General features: G+C 47.9%; 1 protein-coding gene across 4 annotated transcripts in view; it reads right to left on the bottom strand.

The window, feature by feature from the left end:
- The window catches only part of RIC8B (RIC8 guanine nucleotide exchange factor B), a 477,183-nt gene that overhangs the window by 221,415 nt on the left and 230,742 nt on the right, over window positions 1-25,026 (bottom strand). The gene's annotated exons all lie outside the window — the stretch shown is intronic.

The following is a 25,026-nucleotide window of genomic DNA, read 5'->3' as shown; positions in this document are numbered from 1 at the left end:
CCCCATCTTTATCGACTGTTCTCGGTTAGACAGGAAAGAAGCCAGGAGCTCCGCAGCTTTATGAACAGCCACAAAGATGACAAATATATTCTGCAAAATATATTTTGCTTCAGCTGTATCATTATAGATCAGTAGTTCTGGAGGACAATGAAATTGACAGTTACCCGAATCCTTTCTGCTCAAATCATGGAAAATTCATAAACTGTAGGTCGATCTATAATGATTGGAAACGCTATGGTTTTTGTATTAATGTCACGCACGAATTAAGTGTGGAAAAGTTTAAAAATTAGTTTAAAAATGTGTTTTACAATGTATTGACACCACTCTAAAATGGCGGACAAAACGTGTACACAAGTGGAGGAGGAGTTTGTAAACGAAACTAATTCAACTCCCTTTTCTATTTTTACTGTGGAATGGAAATGATGTATTTAGGCACGTTGTGTTATACTGCAAAATATTGCATGATCAAGACACCACGGTGTCGAAACGCGTAGCAGTGTTGCGGTAATAAATTCTTGGTGATTTATACTTGGCCTCCGAGTGTGCAATTTTCAGATTGGAACTATACAGGAGTTAATTGTTCCGGCGTTGGGCTCTGGCCGGCGTTGCACCACCCGACGATGGGATTGATCCCAAAAAAAGCCTATAAACTGTGACTTATATATATATATATATATATAAAAATGAAAAGTTGTATTTAAGACGAAAATGTGTACATTTTCTGAACTCCTGAGCTGATATTTGGTTGATTAGATAGGCGAATTTCCAAAATATATTTAATGCTGATATTTGAGTAAGATAACATATGGCAATGGGGAGACATTATTATTAACATGGAGCGAGGGGCATTGCAGTTATGGCTGTCATACATTACCCACATTGACAACACATTTTTTAAATAACTGATGGCAACTGTGGTGATTAGTGTTCACCAGTTTCAGGATTACTACACTGATCTAATTGAGTCTGATGTGGTCACTATTACAACTCTAATAATAACAGAATCCTTAATGAAGTAGCTCTTATTATTGAAACTGTTGGAGACCTCTGGTGTGGTTTTTCTTATACGTGGTATTGGCTTGCCATTATGGATTCTGCCAGTTGGAATGGAGGATCATGCAGTAATACCACATGTTTTCCCAATTCTCAGATATAAAACTTAGGATGAATCTAATTTCACAAGGGGGAAAGAAACACTGGATGCTTAATTTACACATACATTGCAATCCTAAATCAGGCACAAACTCCTGTAGATATTATCGTGGGACTTGGAATGAGGCTCCAAGTCTAGGGCTTGTCAAATCACCAGAACTATCTGAAGGCATGACAGGACCAAAATACCAGTTACCCGTTATACGTCCCAAAGTAAGTCTAATCAGCTGAGATACACGATGAAAACAAAACAGCATGTACTCTTCTCTTTACCTTTAGCCCCCTCTTCCTATTCTGACACCTGGCTTAAATACTTCCGCAACCACTTTATGGTGGTAAGAAACTGGAAGGTCTAGATCAGTCATCAAGAACACATATAGGGGAGGGAGACACCACGACCCCCCCACCTGGAAAACACTACAATCCCCCCACATTGGTGATATCTGCTGTACTGATAAGTCCCATGGCAGCATCAGTGCATAAAAGTCTCCGCTGGTGTGGGCCTCTTTAGTGTATGGATCAGTCACTTGGTTTTAGCGCCTCAACCTGGCAGGTCTCTAAACTGCACTGTCGTCGATCCACAGGAGCAGCTCCGATGTCTTCGGGTCAAGTTCGCGCTATATCCAACTCAACAAAAAAAATGCACCCCGCCCTCAACAAAGTGAAAGGACAAAAGACAAGCCTTTGAAGGTATTTCATTACATAGGCACGTGGTCTATGGTCCGGTGACAAGTGAGTGGCTGCAAACGAGAGTGGGGCGAGAGGTAACCTTCTCCAGGTTCACCAGGTTTATAATCCTTGCATATCCTGCACATCTTTTCTGTTTACTATGTATATTTTAAAACTTCAGCTATTTTTTATTTACTAGTAAATATGATTCGATCCACAGCATACTCATGGTCTAATTAGCCATTCGGCGGTTTTTAGGGGCCCGAGTTTTGAAATCGGTAAAGTAAAATGTATAAATTAAAGCTTTTAGAAGCATTATTATACAAGCATCAGAAACACAAGGGATGATGTAAAATGTCTAGATTAAAGCTTTTAGACGCTGTAATGAAGCAAGCTCGGAAAACACAAGAACAGCAAGTACGGTTTAGTTACCAAAGTGTTTGGTGGTAAAAATGATACTATTGGCTAGTGTCTGCTCCTGGAACTTCCTCCCTAGACCGCAACAAATCTCTTTTGTAGATAACTGTGCCCGGGCTATTCTTTTCCAACAAGAGCGTCTGACTGTTTGATCTCTGTCACTTAACTGACATTTTATTTGTGTCAAGAGAGTGTATGAAATTCCCCTACTACCAGGAACTCGGTGACCGTGCGCGGAGATGCACAATGGTGCTTGCATTCCTAGTCCAAGGGGGTGAAAAAAATACTGTGGGTGCATCCTCCCCCTGCCTTTCCGCACTCTAAGGATCATTAATCACCGAGACATGACATCCGCCCCCTTAGATCACACCCCCCTCCTGACATCGAACACCACAAAGCGCCAAGCAGTACGATACGCTCGGCATAAATATTTCATCTGCGTCACGCGGGACTGTACTAACATGTTATTCAAAGGGGGCGCAAACCCATGAAAGCCCAACAGTGAAGAATTGTTGAAACATAAAGGCATTGTTGAATCGATCACTGCTGCTCTACTACAGCTGTGTTAAGTATGTAACGTGTGGGTTTCTACTACTGTGTAAGAAAATAATGTTTTATTGAAAATATTTCGTAATTTAGCCTTGGTTGGAGCAGTTATATCTAACGAGTAGTTATCCTGTTAATTTGACCTATCACCAACTACTAAACATATTTGCTAAACCTGCGCCTGGGATTAGACTCTGCAAAGAATATAGCGTTTTCATCTCTTTCCAACTGCTTCTTGTTTAGTGTAAACCCGTTATGGTTCATTGTATAATCGTTTTATGCGTAACTGTCACACAGTGGTTTATAGTTAATATTGGCTCGTGTCTGTGGGTCTAACTGCAGTCTTAAATGGGTTAGTAAAAGTTATAGGTATTCATTCCACTGCGAAACTAGCCTGTCCCATAACTTTGATTTCAAATGGCTGTGAAGATTAATCGTTTTCTGACAGGAACAAGCATTTGCAACGTAATACGTCCGGCAATTGCGAGATTTTGAGCTATTGGCACTGTAAATGACAATGCCTTTTATGTATGTGTTTAAAAATTCTGCAATAATAAAAGGCATTGTCATTTACAATACCAATAGGTCAAAATTTCTACAATTCGAGACTTATTGCATTGCAATTTTCATTTTATTTTTTAGAGTGACTGTACAGACACGTCCAATCCAACCATGTTGTGTCTCGGTATCGTACTGGCAGTTGCATTAGAGGTGTCCATGGGCATTAATACACTAAAAGAAAATTGCTCTCTAGTTCCCAGTTTTCGTAGTAAAAGACAGCCATTTTGAAGTGCAGTGGGCCGTGACTTTGAGACTGGTGCTGCATTAAGGTTGTCTATTCCGCTTCTCCAGGAGCCCACAGGGTTGGGGACACATCCAGCCTTGCAGCACAGTTGTTTACCAAAAAGTCCACATCACTGGGCCCTTTAGAAACAAGCATTTGCATAGCCAATAGGTCTTGCCTTTGGGACCTTATACGTGTTTAGCCATGCAGCAGTTCATGTTGTTGCACAAAAGATATTGTGCTGGATAACTAAACACTTATAAGGTCCAAAAGGTGAGACCTATTGGGTATGCCAATGCTTGTATTATTATGCCAATGAGGGCTTCTAAAAGAATTGTTTTTAATCTCAAAGAACAGGGCCGCTTGAGAGAAACTATCAAATCTAAAAATCACTACAACTGGTCACCAGCTCCCGGAATTCGAGCTGCTTGGCACATTAGGAGATCGATAAAAACAGTGCTTTGCAATGTGTTCAGCCTCAGTTCAAATACAAGTTTATGGGCATGCTTTGCTTTTACGTTAATTGTGTTTTCGCTTTACATATTTCTGCCAGCTCATATGGAAAGAAGTTATTAACATTCCAGTACAGTACTGTGCTTACATATTTCTGAAAATGCTGGTGCTTCAGCAAGCTGTTCACTGTTGATTGGAGCTGTAAACCGAGGGTGGGGGTGGGGAGGGACGGAGCCGGCAAGAATTCACTGTAAAGAACGGGGGCGGCAGAACAGCAATGAAAGCCATCCATATCTATGTGACTTTAAGAGAAGGAAACACGCAAGCGAGGAAAGAAAGGGAGACAACGAGGAGGAAATAAGGTGGACGCATTAACCTGAATCTAGGCAAAAAGGAGGAAAGAAAGAAAACGAGGGCGAGAGATGTTAAGAGTAGGGTGGCAGAATGGAATAGAGAGAGGAAGGAAGAAAGGAAAGAAGGGAAGATGGAGGAAAAGTGTTTGAAAGGAAGAAGAATGGAAAAAAGAAATCAAAGAAGAAGGAAGAAAAGGAGGAAACAGGAAACTAATGCAGCGAATAAAGAGCAAAGCCAAGGCAAACAAGCTTAAATCAAAGCAAGAAAGAAGCGGGCCCCGAGACGCGCTCTGTGGCGGAGGAGAGGGAGGAGCGTTGAAGCGCGCGCTTGGGAGAGCAAGCGAGAGGAATGCCAGATGGCGCCTGATCGAGCGATGCGAGGAATGCGCTTTACCGTGCGCGTAACCGCACGCTCTAGGCCACACAAAAAGCTGTGGTCGGCTTTATAAAGCCCACTCACTAAATGTCTCGCCAGAGCAGAGCATGCGCTGGCTCAGACGAGACCTAAAAAGCATTTCGCAGCCCAGAGTAATCCTTCTTCACACTGAATATTGTCATCAGGGTGTAACATTGCCGGCTAACCTACTCTGTCAATACGTGCTCGGCTTTGCGCTAAATAGGCTTTTAATCTTGGGCGACCTCAATCTTCACCTGGAGGAGGAAGGTAATAGGGAAGCCCGAGGGGTGATCACCTCACTGGAATAATTCAAGCTGAAACTCCAATCCTGGATGCCCACCCATCAGGCGGGTCACCTCCTTGATCCGATTTTTGCTAATTGGGAGGGAGTGGAGGTCCAGCCCCGATCCAGGTAGCATGGTCAGACCATTTCCTGGTCCAGTTTTCTATACCAGGCCTGTCTAAAAAGCTCCCGCAAGTTAAGCGGATGGCATATAAGTGCAGGCAATGGGGGAAACTCAATCAGGCTGACTTAGAACTTGCTTTGAGGCAAGGCCGCCCCCGATGAGGGGCAATCTGGATGAGGCATGGAAGGAATATGAGAGCTGGTTGACTGGGGCGCTTGACATAACAGCGCTGTGGACGATCAAAGCCCCGGCGAGGTGCTCTAAGTCGGCACAGTGGTTTAACGCTGATTTAAGAGCTGCCAAATCTGTGTGCAAAGGCTTAGAGCGTACTTGGTGCAAAAAATATGAGGAAACAGCCAAGCTAGAATATAAGAATAGTATAAAAGAGTACCATCGATGGTAAGGAGGACTAAAAGAGAATTTCTGAATAAAAGAATTGAGGCAGCGGAGAGCTCAACCAAGGAGCTCTTCTCTATATACAAGGAGCTTACCTCACTTGAGAGGACTCTAGCTCCGGATGTCTACTCCACAGAGACCTGTGAGGCGATTGCAGACTTTTTTGTCCAAAAGGTAGAAACCATATACAAGTCTTTTCCGATGCAGAAGTGCTGCCCACAGAACAAACCAGGGAAGTGAGACTGAGGGGTAATTCCTGCCTTAACCAGTTCGTAGTCCCTGATAACCCTGAATTGATGAAGATAGTCCGCAGTATCCAGTCAGGTTCTCCTAAAGATGCGGCTCAACCCAAGATTTTTAAGAATCTGGTTGAACTCCTCATAAATCATATAAGTCATCTGGAAGAGCTGTCCTTCCAAGCCAGTTATGTGAAACAGGACTGGAAAACAGAACAGGTTATCCCAATAAAAAAAAAAAGCCAACCTTAGTCTGGCCCATTTGGACAATTTCCGCCCCATTTCACTTTTACCCTTTTGCGCTAAAGTGCTAAAGTGGTGGAGAAAATTGTGAATGCACAGATGGTGAAATATAAGGAAGAGGGCCAACTCCTTCATCCGTCACAGTCAGGCTTTAGTGAGAACCACTCCACGGAATCGGCTCTGCTTTTCTAAACGGAACTGTTGCGCGGGAGAGTGGATGAAGGGCAGACGGCCGCGCTGCTGCTATTAGATCTTAGCGCGGCATTCAACACCGTCTCGCATCCCATACAACTCTCCCGCCTCAGGGAGGCGGGGATTGGAGGGCCGGCTCATGAGTGGCTGTGCTCGTTTCTCGCAGACAGAAAATTTCAAGTCCACTGCCCCCTCTTTAAATCGGAGGTACGGTCATTAAAGCAAGGGGTTCCGCAGGGCTCCATTTTGAGCCCTACACTATTCAATCTGTATATGGAACCCCTTGCTAAGATAGTGGAAGCCTATGGGGTGGAGAAAGTGTCCTATGCTGATGACACCCAATTGGTGGTGACACTGTCCCAGCCCCCAGAGGAGGCTGCAGCGAACTTCTCTGCCTGTCTAGGGGAATTGGCAGGCTGGATGAACAACAACTGCTTGCGCCTCAATGCGAGTAAAACCGAGCTCCTAGTAATGGGGAAAGCACCCTCCATTTGGTCTTCTGTGTGGTGGCCACCTGAACTGGGGCCCACCCCTAACCCCTAACCCCTCGGAGCAGGTGAAAAACTTGGGGGTTAGATTAGATGTCAACCTGTCCTTCGAACACCACACCAGAGGGGTTGCTGGCAAATGCTATGGCATCCTAAAAAGCCTGCGCAAAACCCTGGACTTACTCCCCGCAACCAGCAGGAAAACACTGATTCACACTCTCGTTGTTCCTCACTCAGACTACGGGAATTCATTGTATATGGGCCTGAGCAAAAAAGGACTGCACCGACTGCAATGCGTACAGAACGCGGCAGCCAGGATGGCACTGAATCTCTCCAAGAAGTCTTCGGGGAGCTGTGCTCTTGCTACGTTGCTCTGGCTCCCCATCCCGTGAGAATATTGTGTTTAAAACTATGTACATGGCCCTTCGCATCGCGCAGGGAAACGGGGCCTATCTACCTTCAAAAATTATTGACCGTGCACCAGCCCAAGCGGCATCTGAGGTCCCTAGGAAGTATGCTCTTCCAGGTTCCTCGTATCTACCGAGCACGGATGGGCGGTCGATCTTTCAGATATCTGGCCAGTAAACAATGGAATGCTCTACCGATTGAGTTCCGTATGGAACCATCTGAGATGAAGTTCCATCAGAAACTGAAAACCTTCCTCTTCCCGAAATAGTGTGAGGCTCTCTGTCTGCCTCTATTCTTTACCTGACTGTCGAGGAGCTTGCTTGGTTTCTGTCTTCACAGCACGGGGACACACTGTTTCCTAGTGTAACCAGGCACTTTATAAACTTTGTTATTATTTATAAACGTTGTTATTATTATTGCAAAATCTGCACGTTACTTCTTTGGAGGCATTTCATTACATAGTCACGTGGTCTATGGTTTGTAGTCCGGTGACAATGGTGACAAGTGAATGGCGGCAAACGAGAGGGGGGCGAGGGGTGAGAGGGAACCTTCTCCATGTACAGCAGGTTTATAATCCTTGCATATCCTGCACATCTTTTCTGTTTACTTTGTATATTTTAAAACTTCAGCTATTTTTTGTTTATTTTCTAGTACATATGACTCGCTCCACAGCATACTCATGGTCTAACTGTGCAGATGTTGTCGCCGCCATTGCTAAGAGTAAAATAAGGTCCTGCCAATAGCCCTATGAGCCCATGTTAGTTACATTTCCTAAAATTGTGACTGCAATTACCCTCATGTGTTGATATTCTCCACAAGCAAGTGCCGAGAACAGATTGGGGTTGTCTGTATGAAGAATATTTGCAGCTGCTTTAGGCACATTAGGCCCGATGATACAAGATCTCCAGGAAGGACCGCCCCATCCACCCAGGAGGAGGAATCGCCATCATCCACAAATCCAGCCTCCGCCTGAGCACACTCCCTGACGAGTCCACAAAACTGATGGAACACCTTCACTTCAAGATACTGGCCAGCCCCACCGCCGCCCTCCGAGGAACCCTCATCTACCGACCCCTGGACCCCGCGGACCCTTCGCCAACTCCATCACGGACATTATCTCCCCGCAGGCTATCGCATCCACCAACTACACCCTGCTGGGAGACCTCAACTTCCACCTCGACAATCAACTGGACCCCAACACCACATGCCTCCTGGACAACCTCCACAACATTGGACTCCGCCAGATCGTGACCGAGCCCACGCACTCAGCAGGACACACCCTCGACCCCCTCTTCACTACAGGAAACTCCATCACCTTCAGCCACACCACCGAACTCCCATGGACCGACCATTGTTGCATCCACTTCACCTTCAGAACACCCACCATCCACAGACACCAGCACTTGCTTCCACAAAGAAACTGGACCAAAATCACCGATGACCAGCTCACCTCCTCACTCCACAACTCTACCCCAACCATCGCTGAAAACGACGACCCCAACACCGCAGCCCGAACCCTGCATAGATGGATCTCGGACAGCACCAACACCATAGCCCCCGTCAAGAAAAACAACAATACCCGTGCCAAGAAAGCCAGATGGCTTACCACCGAACTTCGAGAGTCCAGGCGCACATGCCGCCGCCTTGAAAAGACCTGGAGAAACACCAAATCCACAGAAGCCCACAACAACTTCAGAGCCGCCACCAACGCCCACCATCAACTCATCAGAGAAACGAGGAAAAAAGCGATTGAAGACAGAATCTCCACCCACGCACACAACAGCAAGGAACTCTTCAGCATCATCAAGGAGTTCGCCCAACCCACCAGCGAGTCTACCGACATCCCTCCCTCACAAGACCTCTGCGACAAACTCAGCATCTTTTTCCACCACAAAATCAAGAGCATCTACGACAACTTCGACGAAGACAACCAACACACTGAACCCTCACCAACCACCCCGACGCCCGGAAACCAGCGATTGATGACTGGACAGCCCTCACCACCGAAGACACACTGAAGACAATGAAGTCAATCCACTCAGGGGCCCCCACGGACCCCTGCCCCCACTACATCTTCAACAGAGCCGCCAACACCATCGCACCCATGTTCTGCCACACCATCAACCGCTCCCTGGCGACCGCCTCGTTACCCGACGACTGGAAACACGCCGAGGTCAACCCCCTCCTGAAGAAACCCTCAGCGGACCCCACCGACCTCAAAAACTACAGACCCATCTCCCTGCTCCCGTTCCCAGCGAAAGTCATTGAGAAAGCCATCAACAGCCAACTCGCCACATTCATTGACAAACACAACATCCTCGACTCCTCCCAATCCGGCTTCAGAAAAAACCACAGTACGGAAACCGCCCTCCTCGCCGCAACAGACGACATCCGCACCTTACTGGACAAAGGAGAAACAGTAGCCCTCATCCTCCTCGACCTATCAGCGGCGTTCGACAAAGTCTCCCACCGCACCCTAATACGCAGACTCTATGATGCAGGAATCCAGGACAAGGCCCTCGACTGGATCTGCTCCTTCCTCTCCGGCAGGACGCAGCGGGTCAGACTCCCCCCTTTCCTCTCGGACCCCACACCTACCACCTGCGGAGTCCCCCAGGGCTCCTCCCTCAGCCCGACGCTCTTCAACGTCTACATGGCTCCACTTGCCCCCATCGTCAGAACCTACGGACTCAACATCGTGTCATACGCAGACGACACTCAGCTCATCCTCTCCCTATCCAACGAGCCCAACACCGCCAGACGCAACTTTCGAGAAGGCATGGAAGCCGTCGCCAAATGGATGAAAAACAGCTGCCTACAACTAAACACCAACAAAACAGAAGTACTCATCATGGGCCCAAACCCCGACGCCTGGAGCGACACCTGGTGGAAACCCGCCAACCCCCACAGACCACGCACGCACGCAACCTGGGAATCATCCTGGACTCCAAGCTCAAAATGGACCGCCAGATCAACTCTGTCTCATCCTCCTGCTTCCACACCCTCCGCCTCCTTCGTAAGACCTTCAAATGGATCCCCCTCGAACACCGAAAGACAGTCACTCACGCCCTGGTCACCAGCAGACTCGACTACGGCAACGCACTCTACGCCGGAATAGACAAAAACCTCATCCGCAAGCTACAGAACATCCAGAACGCCGCCGAAAGACTGGTCCTCAACCTGCCAAACCACTGCCACATCTCCCAGCACCTGCGCACACTTCACTGGCTCCCCGTTGAGGCGAGAATCACCTTTAAGATGCTCACCCACGCACTCAAGGCCCTCAAGGCCCTCCACGGCACCGGACCAGCATACCTGAACAGCCGACTCAAATTCCACGCACTCCAAAGGACCCTACGATCAGCCCAGCTTTCCTACGCCGTGGTCCCTCGCAGCAGAAAGACCAGATCGGGAGGCCGCTCCTTCTCCTTCCTCGCGGCCAAAGCATGGAACGCCCTTCCGCTCCACCTCAGACAGACAACATTGCTCCCCATCTTCGCAAGAAACCTCAAAACCTGGCTCTTCGACAGACCCCCTTCCTTGATGGAATGGAACCTGCACCCCCCCCCCCCCCACCCCCAACCCTAGCGCCTTGAGACCCTCACGGGTGAGTAGTCGCGCTTTAACAAACTCCTGATTGATTGATGAGTGACTTGGAAGCCAATGAGGAAACAAAAACTGGGCAATCCCCATTCGCTCAATTGGAATTTGGAGGGTATAAAGGCAACAAGCTGTTCTTTGTGTATGATGTAGGGAACAGATAGCGCAGCCAAAAAGGATTGCCTTCCCTACCCTCATCATGAAATCTCTACAACATAGCAGTGGTATCCCACTTCAGATGATAGCCCTGGCTTAGATCCTCACCACTACTAGAACCATTTTGTAATTTACCACAAAGGTGCTTAAAACGAGGGTGGGGTCACTCCAGATACCAGAGGTGCCATTTGCCAACGTACATCCAAAGTCACACTGAATTGAACTGCAAAAACCAATGCAAGTTAAGACAGCCACATGTAAGATCTACAATGGGGTGAGAGGATATAAACTTCAAATGTGTAGCACGAATCTTGATCCACTCTCCTACCCGATACAGACTGGAATATGCTGTGTGCCGGCACCTTTTTGCTCTTTCGTACTGCACATCAACTCAAGACCTGTCAAATGTAACCACTGAAGATTGAACAGGGAAGGCTGGATTCGAACTTGTGACTTGCAAGCTGAACATAGAGCGCAGCTACAGAGGCTGAACGCACTGGGCGCTGCCAGCCCTGCCCTCAGTAGAAGCTAGATGCACAGGGCGCTCCGCTCAAAAGCCACAAACTACTGCTGAGAAAAAAATGCATTTACAATGCTATAGGTCTCGCATTTACACCAGACCTATTGCATTGTAAATAGTTGGCATCACGGACAACGGGATGGAGGGAGGGCGGGCGAAGGCACGGATTTCCTGGATTCAATGAGATCCATCAGATCAACCACAATTTTCCTTTGCAAGGGAAAAAAATATCAGCGACATCATAATACAAGCAAGCACTTTGAAACCCACACAATAATCAGTCACCAAATGCTGGAGCTTTTGCAGCTACTTCAAATATGGAAACTGCTCTCTTTTGGCAACATCCAGTCAATCCACCGATGCTTCTGGGGCCTTTTCGTGCTCCTGGGTGGTTTCTGGTGTTTTGTTTGTCAAATACACGTCAGATCTAAGGAGGCACATCAGTTGGACAATGGCAGGTGAGACCAAAACTCAAGCATTCCCACCACATGGAAACATCCAGAATGCACAGCGGAGGCACCAGTCGTGCTTGAACCCAGGAGGGAAGCATAAGGCAGCAAAAAGGACACAAAATCCACCACTTTCCAGGTCTATCCCTGGACCACAATAGGAGACAGCACTCAACCAAGCCTGTATCAGAGAACACCACTGCTCTACCACCTCCACCGGCAACTCAAGGGGAGCCCTCAAGCACTTCCATTTACCAGGTCCTGCTGCGAGCCATCATCAACACTATCCAACAAATATTTTCAGTGGAGACCAGAAGACCTCCAATGCTAGACTATCAGACTTACAGACCTGGGACTGCTATCATCATCACAAAAAAAGGCTGCAAACCGAGAAGCCAGTCTGCTCCTTGCAGGTGGAGGACCAGCAGAAAACCATAAGCTGCAGGGGGACATGGACTGGTGAATCAGAGAACCATGGATTTTAACCCATACTGCCATCGGGTATATTGCAATCTGGCATGTGATACTGTTCCGGAAGGCAAATATAGGGCCCCTGCAGAGCAGGAGCAAAACACACAGACCAAAGTCATTGTCTGCCCCCTCCCCCTCCCCCCCAAGCATCATACTAGGGTAAGACCAAACTGCCAGCCACTACATTGCTGCAAGATTTCACCTGTCCAGTCAGGCCCTCTACTTCCTCTGCCACCCCCACAAATTCTCAATTGCCTTATTCTCCTGGTTCACCACCAACACAAACCCTCCTGCCCACCTCCTACTTTCCCCCAGCCGGGTTTGGTGAATGTCCTAATAGGTGGCCCATAGTCCACTCCTTATCCCTCTATCACACCACTGAGAACACAGGACAGTGTGAAAATCACTGGGAGGGATCGGACCATGTATTTGGCAAACAAAACACCAGAAACCACCCAGGAGTATCAAAAGGCCCTTGAAGCTGCTGTGGGTTGATGGGACGTTGCAGAAGGAGCAGTTTCTACATTTGAAGTAGCCGCAAATGGTAAGTAGCCCCAGTATTTGGTGATTGATGAATATGTGGGTTTTCGAGTGTTTGCTTGTAATATGATGTCTCTGTTATTTTACCCCTTCTAAAAGAAAATAGTGAATGATCTGAGCTCAACCCTACTGTATATAACAATGGCCAATGTTTTGAATACTTTTAATTATATAGTTAGTAGCCATTGCTGAATGTGGGCACACATGATCTGTTCAGTTTCTTTTTTATTGTTCTGGATCAGTAGATCTTCAGATGGGTAATACCAGGCTTTTGTCTTTAAGCATTTGAGCAATATGTATAGATGGCCTCTTCCGATACGTTTTCACATAGGGCGTATGCCTAGGAGAAAATCTTCTTTACACTTACAGTTCCTCAGGTTATGAAGTGTTCTTCCAAATAGTAGATTACTTTGAGGGCTAGAGGGGCAATACTTTGACACTGTAAAATGGTGTTTTCAGCAGTTTTTCAATATAAATTATTAAAGAAATAGGTTATCAATTGAGAAGGTAAGTACCCACTTCAAGTAATAATCACATTGCTTGCCCAGGTGAACCACTAAAACCACTAAATATGCCTGACCTCAATCCCCTGGAAGCTGAGGCACAGAGCAGAGAGGCTTAGAGGATCTGTGTAAAGCAGTTATGTAACAATAAAACAATAATATAGTTGAAATGCAAAACAATAAAAACCACAAAATGAATTAGAAAAATAGAGTAACATTTAATAAAGAAAATGACAACAATCCGATCTGGGGAACCAGAGATATGAATTAATTTTTTTTAAATTAGAAATAGCATCAAGAAGCACAAATTGTCTATGTTAGTCAATAGTCATGGTAGAACAGGACCTAGGTGTAATTTGACGCAGACTGTGATGGAGTGCGGGCCCGATACACCAACCAGGTTCAGCCTGGGAAAAAAGATTTCTCCTTCTGACTCAGTCTTTTACGTTCCAATCTATCACAGAAGTACATTCTAAAGCTCCCAGGACATCTAGGGAGGTGTTTAGAGACTCACTAGGTGTCAGGCAGAAAGCAACAGCAGGGTCCAGTCCAGGTCCAGTTGCCACTGGTCAGCTGGGCAGTTGCAGGAAAGGCCTCTTTTAAGTTCATTATATCACTAAAGTTTTTGCAAGATGTCAGCCTTATGACCGTAGGAGTCCACTTATTTGTACTGGGTACAGGAGGATTGAGCAAGTCTAGTCCTTCAGATCATATACAACAGGCTCAGTAGGTTTCGAATTTTCCTCAGGTCCAGGTGTGTTCTGAAGTGGGTGCCTGGAAATGCCACTTTTATTCTGGACACAAGTTAGTGGGTGGGACTGGCCCCTGAGCACGCCCTAAGCAATTGAGTACAGGTTCCCGTGGCTAACCCTAGTGTGGGCATTTATAAGAAGGCAAACCTCTTTGCCCACACTAAACTTGGGTTTTGAGGGCTGTGTGTGTGTGAGTGGGGGATGGTGGGGGGAGGGAGTGTAACTAAGTGCGCCTACGTAGTAAGTCGCACTTAGTTACAGTGAATTGAGAGGACCCCAATGATGAAGCATGCCACCTCGGTGTAAACCTGGTGGGTGAGGGGACCCAAAATATTTTTTTTTCTGGAAAGGGGGTTTTTCACACATGTTCAGTGGAATCCCTGTTCTTCCTATGGTTAGGTTTCTAATTTCGTTATTCCGGATGTCATGGAACTGCATTCAGTAAGGAGGGTGAACCTAACCTTAACCTTTACCGTCCCCCGTTTTTTTATTGTAAAAGGGTTATTTTGACAGGCCGAATATGCAGTTGAAGTCTGCACAGCCAGGCTACAGAGGATAGTCCTGCTGTCATGTTTGCACTAGCAAAAAGAACAACTGATGGACAGAATGAAGAACAATGTCATATATTCACCCCAGTACAGAGACCTCGGCCTACATCCCCAGGATACTTGTTTCCAGTCCAAGGAAGACCTGTCCGGGCTGGACTGTTCCCATGGGGAACAGGGTCAAGGCTGCTTTGCATATGACTGGGTCTGAACTGGAAAGACATGGGGAGCAAAGAAATGATGGATTTAGGCCCAGGTCTCTGCACTGGGGTGAATGTTTGACATTGTGCAGCATCCTGTCCATCAAATGTTCTTTTTGCATTTGTCAATCCGAGTGAGACCGGTATGCCCAGACTTGGGTCCCATGCTCTCCAAGCCACTGGAGTCAAGCTAGCCTGGCAGATGAGGGGTGATGCCCTGAAACCGGTCCCATAATGCTTGTTTCCAGTCCAGGGAGGACCTGGCCTGGCAGTTCGGGTGGAACTGTTCCTATTGGGTGCAGGGGGTCAGGACTGATTTGCATATGACTGGGTCTGAACTGGAAAGGCATGGGGAGCAAATAAAAGATGGATTTAAGGCCAGATCTCTGTACTCGGGTGAGTTTTTTACATTGTGCAGCATTCTGTCCATCAACTGTTCTTTTTGCAGTCATGTTTACACCGTCAAATTAGTGGATGGTGCAATGGGTGCTACAGTCCACTGGTAACATTTAATTTACAGGCTCTGGGTACACTTTAAAACCATATACTAGGGCCGTTTATGACAATTAGGAGTATCCAAATTGTAGCATGTTAAAACTAGGAGTACAAGCACTTTACCTCTGGTTAAAGGAGTACAGTACACAGAGTTCAAAAGCCAGAAAAAATATAGGGAGGCAGATTACATACAAATGAGTTCCTCATTTGCCAGCTACTGCTTTAAAAGTGAGATCTAGAAATGGTAAAGAAATGTTGCTATGGTTTCCGATAAGTCTGTGTGTACATGGTTAAGACAACATACAAAGGTCTTTAAGGTTTTGATTCCCCATCCCAAATCAGTGAAGTAGTGTGGCTCACTGGTTAGAGGCGGCAGACCCGAGAGCAGAGGACGGCCCGGGACCAGGGTTCGATTCCCGACGCGGCAGGTTTCTGGACCAGGGTCAGCGGACTTGATAATTCTCTCGCCTCGGTGCCCACTCTGATCAGCGATCACACTCGGCAACTCTGGGCACTAGCTTGCCTCATCTTCACTAATGGCCCCACCAGACCGCCGGGGATGCCTGGTCTCACCCTGGAGATACCCACTAAGGGACCATCTCTCAGGGAAGCCAGGAAGGGTTTCGCAGCGGTCGAAGCGCGGAGATACTCCTCCGGGAGTCGATCCTAGCGCTATATAAACCTGCAATTAATTAATTAATTAATTAAATCAAGATGAAGTCATCGGAATTTCTTCAGAGGCAGAATGTGTTTTCAGTACACATTATTATCCGTAAGAATTACCTGTATAATATAAGAATGTTTGGTGCGAAACCTGCCCCCATCGAAAAGCCTTTCTTCTGAAGATAGAAGTGGCTTCAAACTGAAAGTAGTTTTTTGTCAATTCAGCCACAACAGTGATATTAGGAAGTCGGTGGGAACCTGCACAGGAGCAGGTCTGGTATCAAGCCATTTCTCCATTAGTTATATTCCTTCTACCTGAGCACTTTCTTCCCTTTCGTTTGGTAATACTCTTCAGCTAAATTTCCCCCATGTACTTGAACTCATTTCTGAATCAAAGTTTATAGCCACTACATACACGCCTTATAATTTCACTTTTGAACGTTTGTATCATTAATGTACAGCATAGTTCATTAACTCAACAATATCTCCTGTGTTCCAAATTAATTCCATTAATACACAGAGGTTATCTCATTGAAATTATTTAAAATGGTATGCTCACATTACACAGAAGCCTCCAAGGCGGATCATGTTGAATTTATGGTTGTAGACTGATGGTATGGCAGTTGTAGGTAAGGTGAGCTCCAACACCACTAAAGACACTGGGAACATGCTGCAGAGCAGAATGCCTGACAAAGGCAAAGTAAGAGGACCAGGCCACCTTCGAAGGCCAGATCCATGAGCAAAGGGAAGAATAATTTTACTTTGCAAAGCAGTAGGCTCCCCAAATTATTTGCCAAGTAACTAGTCGTATGTAAACAGCAGAAAAGTGTAATTATTTCCCATACAAAATTAACTCTAGTTCAGCATCACAAAACAGGAAAGAATATACAGCATAATACATGTAAACGTACGAATAGAATAACCATTACGTACAATAACAAGTTGCAAAACAACACAAAGGCCTGTCAACTTTGACAACACAGACATGCATGCAGTATGTGAACAGTTCTAAACAGATATGACGTAAAAGAAAGGTGCAATGCAAACTTTGGTTTTAATTGTATTTATATAGAGCTTACTAACACGGACAAGGCGTTGAAGTGCTTTTCAACAAGTATCACACTACTCCAGAACCCAGAGAGGATTGGTGGTGGATTAGTATAGGGAGGTATGACATTAATTTGAGCAGTGGACAGGCGAGTTGTTATTTGGATCGATACAGGATAGTGGAGTGATAAAGGAGGGAAAGGTTTGCATTTATATAGCGCTTGCTACCCCTGATGAGGTGTTGAAGCGTTTTTTCGGCGAGTAGCACAGTACTCCAGAACCCAAAAAGGATTAGTGGTGAATTAGTATAAGGAGATATGTAATTAATTTGAGCGATGGACATGTGAGTTTGTTATTTGCATTGAAAAAGGATAGTGGAGGGATAGAAGAGGGACGAGTTTGAGTCGAGCTAAACTATGTGAATAATTGAGTTTTACTTTTATGCACAACTGCAGAAATGTGACTGGTTTACGGACATAATAAAGGGCAGGGTACAGTCATTTTGCAGGCTAGAGGAGAGCTTAAGTCTAGACGTCAACACACAAGAACGCAGACCACAATTGGGATTAGAAGCATGCATCACCAGAGAAACATTTATCAAGGTGGAGAATACCTAGACAAACATATAAAAGAAGAATTATACAAGAAAATTCTGGTTTAACATATACAAGAAATAGAAAGGTGCTAGATTGGAGATGAACAAAGCAAAAAGCAAAGTAGCTACAATCTAGGTCCATAAAACAGATAGTTCAGCAACATAGACCTCGATTACTTAAGTTATGAGAGACCAAGATGATACAAGGCTAGATGGACAATGATGTGCATTTATCAACACGAGAAGGTAAATCAGTGCTGGGCTCGGATTCACAGCTTCACTGGGCCCCACTAAGTCAGACTACCACTTCTCCATCCTTTCCTACACAGTAGCCGGTGAGCTCCACTCACTGCCACGCTACTGGGGCTGCATTCTTTTTTGCTGCACACTTGTCAATGAAACCAACAATAACATGAGAAAAATGAAAAATGCACCAAAAAGTGGTCTCAGCATAATTAGACATATTCAGTAGAATTATTCAAGCCAACAGGTTTGCAACTATGGGTGAAAAAAGGACACGGCATGCACTTTTATAAAAAATGAAAGTTCAAGATACAGTGACAATGGGGTCGGCGTCCACGTGAAGAGGTAAACTATTATGGGTGATGGTGGGATAGCAAACTAGCTAGTCTTCTTTGCACACCGACTTGTTTGCGACCACCTCTTCATTTTGGGAGCATTTACTAATCGGCTTCAATACAAAAAGCTTATTCAAGGAGAGTTCCAGAAACTCCGGCCTTATTAACAGTTATGACGCAATACAATAGTACACGAGTGACCCACTGCGAATTAAGGGATGGAGACCTGCGAGGGACAGAAGACTCCCATCACCGCATTCGCATTCCCTGAATGCCAACATTTTTGTTTTAACAAAAATCCCGTCCAGCGTCAGGGGCTTGAAAAACGGTTTGCATTCAATGATTGACACCAGGGTCTGATAAGATGTCAATCACTGAATGCAGGCAGTTTTTTGGGGCAGCCCCTGTCGCTGTACGGGGATGCAGACGGTGGTCCTTTGTGACAGAGTGCATGCTCACTGAAGCATTCAACTGCAATCAGTAGGGAAGGACGACGCCCTTTTCACTACGGAGCACCCAAATCACAAGCGAAGGGAGTTACGAAAGCCAGAAAGCCAGTTCTTGATTACGATTTCTCTTTTTTTATTGACACTTGCCATTTTTGAGGTTCCAAATTCTATGGTTTTGCAAATCCCAGGCTTAATGACCGAAAAGGGCTCAGTATATCGGTCCCTCTATTTTAATTTGGTAAAGGGTTTTTTGCAAAGAACTGTATTACATGTGTGATGAAATACGCAAAATACACACATGAAGCTCAAGTGCCTTTGTGTTGTTCCCTTTAGGCGCGCTTGGTCTCCGAAGTGGGTAAGAGCAGTGCTTTAAATGGGCCGGTACTGTCCAGTACCCGCACTTCTGAAGAGAAATTTAATACTTTTAATTGGAGAGTACCGGCACTTCTCAGAAACAAGCAGGTAAGTACTCTGGTACAGAGTACCTGCACTTCTATTTTTCTTTTTTTGTAAGAGAATGGAAAGGGGAGACCACTCGGTCCCCCCGAACGTATGGATGGGTGTCCCGATCCCCCGGGAAACCATTGTGGGTGGGGGGGCGTGTTCTGGCTGGTATGCCCGAAGCGGCGTAGCAGGGGCACACCCCCCCCCCCCCGGCCAGAAGAGGTTGGCCTAGACACCCGCCCGGAAGTCCGTGCACGGATGGGCATACTTTGAGGCGGGCCTCCGCCCTCCCGCAGATGGATAAATAGCGCGGGAATCCAACTAAGCTTCCTCTTGTTCCTGTGCTCTGAAGGCTGCACCACTCGTCGCTCGTGAGCCCTCAAGGGAACAAGCTGCACTTTTTTGAGAACTTGTAATCCTTGTCTGTCTCTTTCAGTACCAAGGCGTGTGGGAGATCGAGTCACCTTTGCGAAGTCGAGTCGGACGGAGTGATCGAAGACATGCCTGGCAAGAAATCCGGAAAGAGCTCCGAGATGGAAAGAATGCTGCGCACGTTGGTGAACCAAGTGGCGGTGATGGACCGAAAGTTGGGTAAAGTTGACCAGCTCGGTCGTGGCCTAGCGGCCATCAGGAAACGGGTGAAGGCCCAGAATGCCCCCTCGGGACGGCCTAAAAAGGTCATAGGACCGGCATTGCCGAACGTCACCCCAGGGGATAAGGGTAAGAAAAGGAAGGGGAGGGCAGGTCCCAGCGAGGCCCCAGTCCCAGTAGTAACTCCACGAGTCCCGTTGCGGACATTCCCGTTGCGCCGGCGGCCAGCCCGGTACCAGGACCGGATGGGGGATTGCCAATTCCCGTGGTTATCACGCCACTGGGGGATGACCAGATGCCCCCAGAATTAGCACTTCAGTTAGCAGCGGTATTACCCTGGCTAAAGAAGGGAGCAGGGGGATCAGCGGCTGCGGGAGACCCGGCCGAGGTAGCCAGATTAATTATTGAACAGTTGCGGCAGTCAAGGGATGCCGGGGCAGCGAATGTACCTTCTATTTCCCCGCAGATGGCGACGGGGGTCACGGCTGACGGTCGGGAGAAGATGACGGACACAGCTGGGAGTTCGGCTGAAGCCGGTAAGAGAGCGTTGCCAATGGTGGGGGAGGGCCCGGTGCCCTCAAGGCGGGAAAGTTTATCTCAACATATTCCCATGGTTACAAAAGAGATGGTCTGGGGAGACAAGTACATTAACATGTTTTCACTTTTGACCGACCATCGGGAGTTAGAATATGCAAAGACCCAGAAAGATCTCTGGCACCCCAGTGTATGGCGGGCCAAGATGGCGGAATTCAGGGTCGATGAGACCATGGTGAACTGGATCAGGGCCTTTTCTATCTTCACGGCAATTATCGGGGAGCGTAAGCCAGAAGTGTTGACTGACCTGGCATGTTATCAGAACAGGATCATGTATTTCTATGAGATGTATGGGGGAAATGAATGGAAGGGTTATGATGTTGCCTTTAGGAAAGCAAAAGAGTTTAACCAGGCCTTGACATGGGATTGTTTGGATACAGTGTCATGGCATGCTCAGCTCTTGCCAGGACCGGCGGGTACTTCGGTGCCAAGCACGAGTGGCTCTGGGGGATTCCATCCGAAGCCGTCACAGCCCTTTCGGGCGAGCGCAGAGGGGGATTCCCAGCCCAGGTCTAGCGGGAATGGAGGCAAGCGAGGGGTTTGTTGGGGATTCAACAAAGGAACTTGTAACAGGCCTCAGGGAACGTGTAGGTTCCGGCACGCATGCTCGGGCTGTGGGAATTCCTCACACCCGGAAACCAGTTGCTGATCTAAAGCCAATGGCGCGGGAGGGAAAGGGGGGATCCAAGCAGGATTGATGCGGTGCCTCGGAAGCAAACATCTTCGCCCGTAGATATCTTGGCTTTGACCCCTTGGCTGAACCGATACCCTGATCATGCGTCCGCCGGGACTTTGAGGGATGGCTTTTTATATGGCTTCAGGATCCCAGCGGGCAATTTTCGGGGGAGCCCTTCCTGTAAAAACCAGCTGTCTATTCAACACAACCCAGCGGTGGCCGCCAAAAAGATAGCGAAAGAGGTTAGCTTGGGGCGAGTGGCGGGACCATTTGGCGGCCCACCAGTTGCGGAATTTGTGTGTTCCCCTTTAGGAGTGGTTCCGAAGAAAGACCCGGGGGAGTATAGACTCATCCACAATCTATCGGCCCCTAGGGGGGCCTCAGTAAATGAAGCTATTGACCCCGAGGTATGTTCAGTGAAGTATGCATCGTTCGATGACGCAGTCGTACTGTTGAATCGCCTGGGCCCCGGTGCATGGTTAGCAAAATCAGACATTGAAACTGTATTCAGGTTACTCCCGGTACACCCTCAAGACCAGCGCCTGCTGGGATTCACGTTTCAGGGGAAATTCTACATGGATAAATGCATGCCCATGGGTTGTTCGATTTCATGTGCCTATTTTGAGATGTTTAGCTCCTTTTTGGAATGGGTGTTCACAGAGGCCACAGGGCATAGACAGGTGATGCACTATTTGGATGATTTCCTCTTTCTGGGCCCAGCGGGCACTCAGGACTGTGCGCAGGCAGTGCAGAACTTCTGCATGCTCATGCAGGGTTTTGGGGTCCCATTGGCGCCAGGTAAGACAGTGGGGCCATCTACCTCACTCGAGTTTCTGGGTATAGAACTAGACTCGGAGGAGGGGTGTTTCCGTCTGCCGATTGAGAAGGTGGCCAAGTTTAGGGCTTCCCTGGTACAATGTCTCTGAAAAGAGAAGGTGACCCTACACCAGTTGCAACAGACAGTGGGTCAGCTTAACTTTGCCTTAAGAGTGATGCCGATGGCTCGCCCTTTCTCTCGTTCCATAGCACAGGCTATGGTGGGCCTTAAAGAGGGACACCACCGCACTAGACTGTCGGCAGAGGTTTGCCAGGACATGCTCATTTGTTTGGCATTTCTGGAGGATTTCAACGGTCGAGTGGTGTGGAACAAACCCCCAGCCTCGTCGGGGGAACTAGGATTAAGGACCGACTCGGCGGGGAGCGTGGGGTTTGGCGCAATCTTTGGAAACCGGTGGTCGGCTCAATCATGGCCGGCGTGGTGGCACACAAGCGGCCTAACAGGTAACATTGGTTTCTTGGAGCTATTCCCCATCTGGGTGGCTCTGATGGCATGGCCAGAAGACTTTAAGGACCGCTCAGTAGTGTTTTGGTCAGATAACATGACAGTGGTCGAGTGCATTAATTACCAGGCTGCACGCTGCAAATGGATCTTACGACTGTTGAAAGAAATTGTATTGCAATGCATGAGATTGAATGTACAGTTCAGGGCAAGGCATGTGCCGGGTGTACTGAATAATGCAGCTGATGCACTCTCTCGTTCAAACATGCAGGCTTTCAGGGGTTATCTACCCACAGCGGAACTAGTGGCGGCACCTTTCCCCGAAGCACTATGGCAGATCGGTGCCCCGGACTACAAGACCTCGTGGCAGCCAGTTTAGCGCCCAGGACGAGGAAAGCCTATGAAGGAGAGTTCCGTTCATACTGCGCCTTTCTGGGGCCGGTAGGGGAGCATAGATGGGGGCGAGAAGAGTCCTTGCTCCAATATCTGGTGGCACTTCATAGGGAAGGCCGGTCGGCGGCAACCGCCAACCGGTATAGGGCCGCCATATCATTTATGGCACAGCTCCACGAGATACGGGACCCGACGAACTCCTTCTTAGTCAGGAAGGCTCTCCGCGGCTGGCAGCGCCTGGAAGGTCGCAGACAGGATAACAGGCACCCGATTGGGTTGGATAGATTGTCCACATTACTAGCGAAACTGGATGAGACATGCTCCTCGCCCAGTGAGGTAATACTGTTCCGAGCAGCTTTCGCATTGGCCTTCTATGGGGCCATGCGGGTAAGTAAACTAGTGGCAGGGAATAAGAAGTATGTGGAGGGAGGTCTACGCAGGGATCACGTTGAAGTAAGGGGCGATTCTCTGCTGATCTCGATAGCCAGGTCAAAAACAGACCAGGAGGCGTTGGGGAGTAGTGTGGTGTTGCAGCGCGCTCGGGGGAACCCCGGTTGTCCAGTAGGGCATGTGGAGGCCTACATGAAACAGAGGTTGACAACATGGGGGGGGGCCTGCTTAGACACGAGGACGGCACCCCGTTGACAAGATTTCAATTTCAGAGGGTGCTGGCAATTACGATTGCAGCGGCGGGCTTGAACCCGTGTGATTTTGGGACCCACTCATTCAGAATAGGGTCCGCTACAGAAGCTACGGCTCGGGGTCTGCAGACAGAGGAGGTGAAACAGTTAGGCCGTTGGTCCTCGAATTGTTTCAAGAGGTATGTGCGCCTGCACATGTTGTAAAAGACTGATGAAATGCACTCACGCTTGTAGTCTTTTGTTCGGATTACAGTTTCGCAAGCCTGTTACGCGGGGCGGAAATTGGGATCGGCCCAACACCAGCTGACCAGCGGGAAGGGATCACCGAATGGAGATCAAGTGGTCTGGGTCGTGGGCCACTCATACGTGAGGCGTGCCGGGGACATATTCAAAGCAGGTGACGCGATCCACGCATCTGAGGAATATGGGTTCAGAGTGACCTTCCATAGGAAGGGAGGCCTCTGTATTGACCAATTGCAAAATTTTGTGGAGGAACTTTTAGGGCGGCACAGGTCACCGCCATCTGTAATCATAGTGCATGTGGGAGGCAATGACTTGGTGAGCCTGGGAAGACGGGTGCTAGTTGAGCACATATTGTCTGCAGTTAGCTGGTTGGCCAAGAGGCTCCCTGGGTGTACGATCGCCTGGTCCCACATGATTCCCAGGAGAATATGGCGGGGGGTTTGTCTATGTCAGCGTTAAACCACTCGGTAAAGAGGGTCAACAACAATATTGAGAAACTGTTTCGCTCCGCTCATCTCCAAAGCATTCCCCATGGGTGTATTAGGGGGATCACTATTATTTGAATGATGGTGTGCATCTGTCCAGGGCTGGGAATCACTTACTCATAGGAGACTTCGTAGCTTGGTTAGTGGGCTTGAGGAGGCATGACCTTTAGGAGGTGTGGGGGGGCCGGATAGTCGGTCAACTATCCGGCCTGTGGCGGTAAGGTCATGATTGGTGAGCAGTGATTTCAAGGTCCCTAGGGGGGGCGCCACCCATTATGGATGGGAGCGCCCGGGGGGAGGCGGCCATTGGCCCCTCCCACGGGGGGGGGCGGCACCCACTACGGACGGGTCGCCATAGGCCCCTCCCAGGGGGAGACAGCTATATGTCCCTCCCACGAATTTCCCGGGGGCCGGATATCCGCTCCGGCAGAAGAGAGTGTGGGGAGGGGGGGGGGGGGGGGGGGGAAGAGTCCACGCTGTCCTTCTTACGGATACCTCGCACGGGAACTCGGACGACCTTAAGATGGCGTCGAGTGAAAGGGGGCCCCCACGACAAGGGAAGTTACAGTTGGCTGCGAGGGTAAAGTCCTCTGCGCATGCGCCACTCACACCGTGAGGGCGGGAAGTTCGTGATAGGGATCTGACACCGGTTAAGACCTTGCCGTTGGCCCTTAATGCTAGGTTGTACAAATTCTAAAATGTAATGCATTTTCAGGATGCTAGACTCGGCTAGGAAACCTTTGTATTAGAGATTTGTTAAGGTTAGCCAAAAACCTGTCTTCATCAAAAATGTAATTGAAGTTGAATTTGTACATGATTCATGAAATGTTTTAATTTAAAGTTTTAAATTTTGTTTCATATTTTAATAAATACGGCCGGGGGGTCGTGAGGCCCCCCGCCTTCCAAAAGTTGTGTCTGTCTCCTCCCATGGGGATTTGGTGTTGGGAGGGGGTGGCGGGCATCCCGGCCCATACTG

The sequence above is a fragment of the Lissotriton vulgaris genome, chromosome 1_1 (genome assembly GCF_964263255.1).
Source record: "Lissotriton vulgaris chromosome 1_1, aLisVul1.2, whole genome shotgun sequence".
Lineage (NCBI taxonomy): Eukaryota > Metazoa > Chordata > Amphibia > Caudata > Salamandridae > Lissotriton > Lissotriton vulgaris.
Note: the sequence above shows the minus strand (reverse complement) of the source record. Positions and strands in the feature narration are given on the sequence as shown.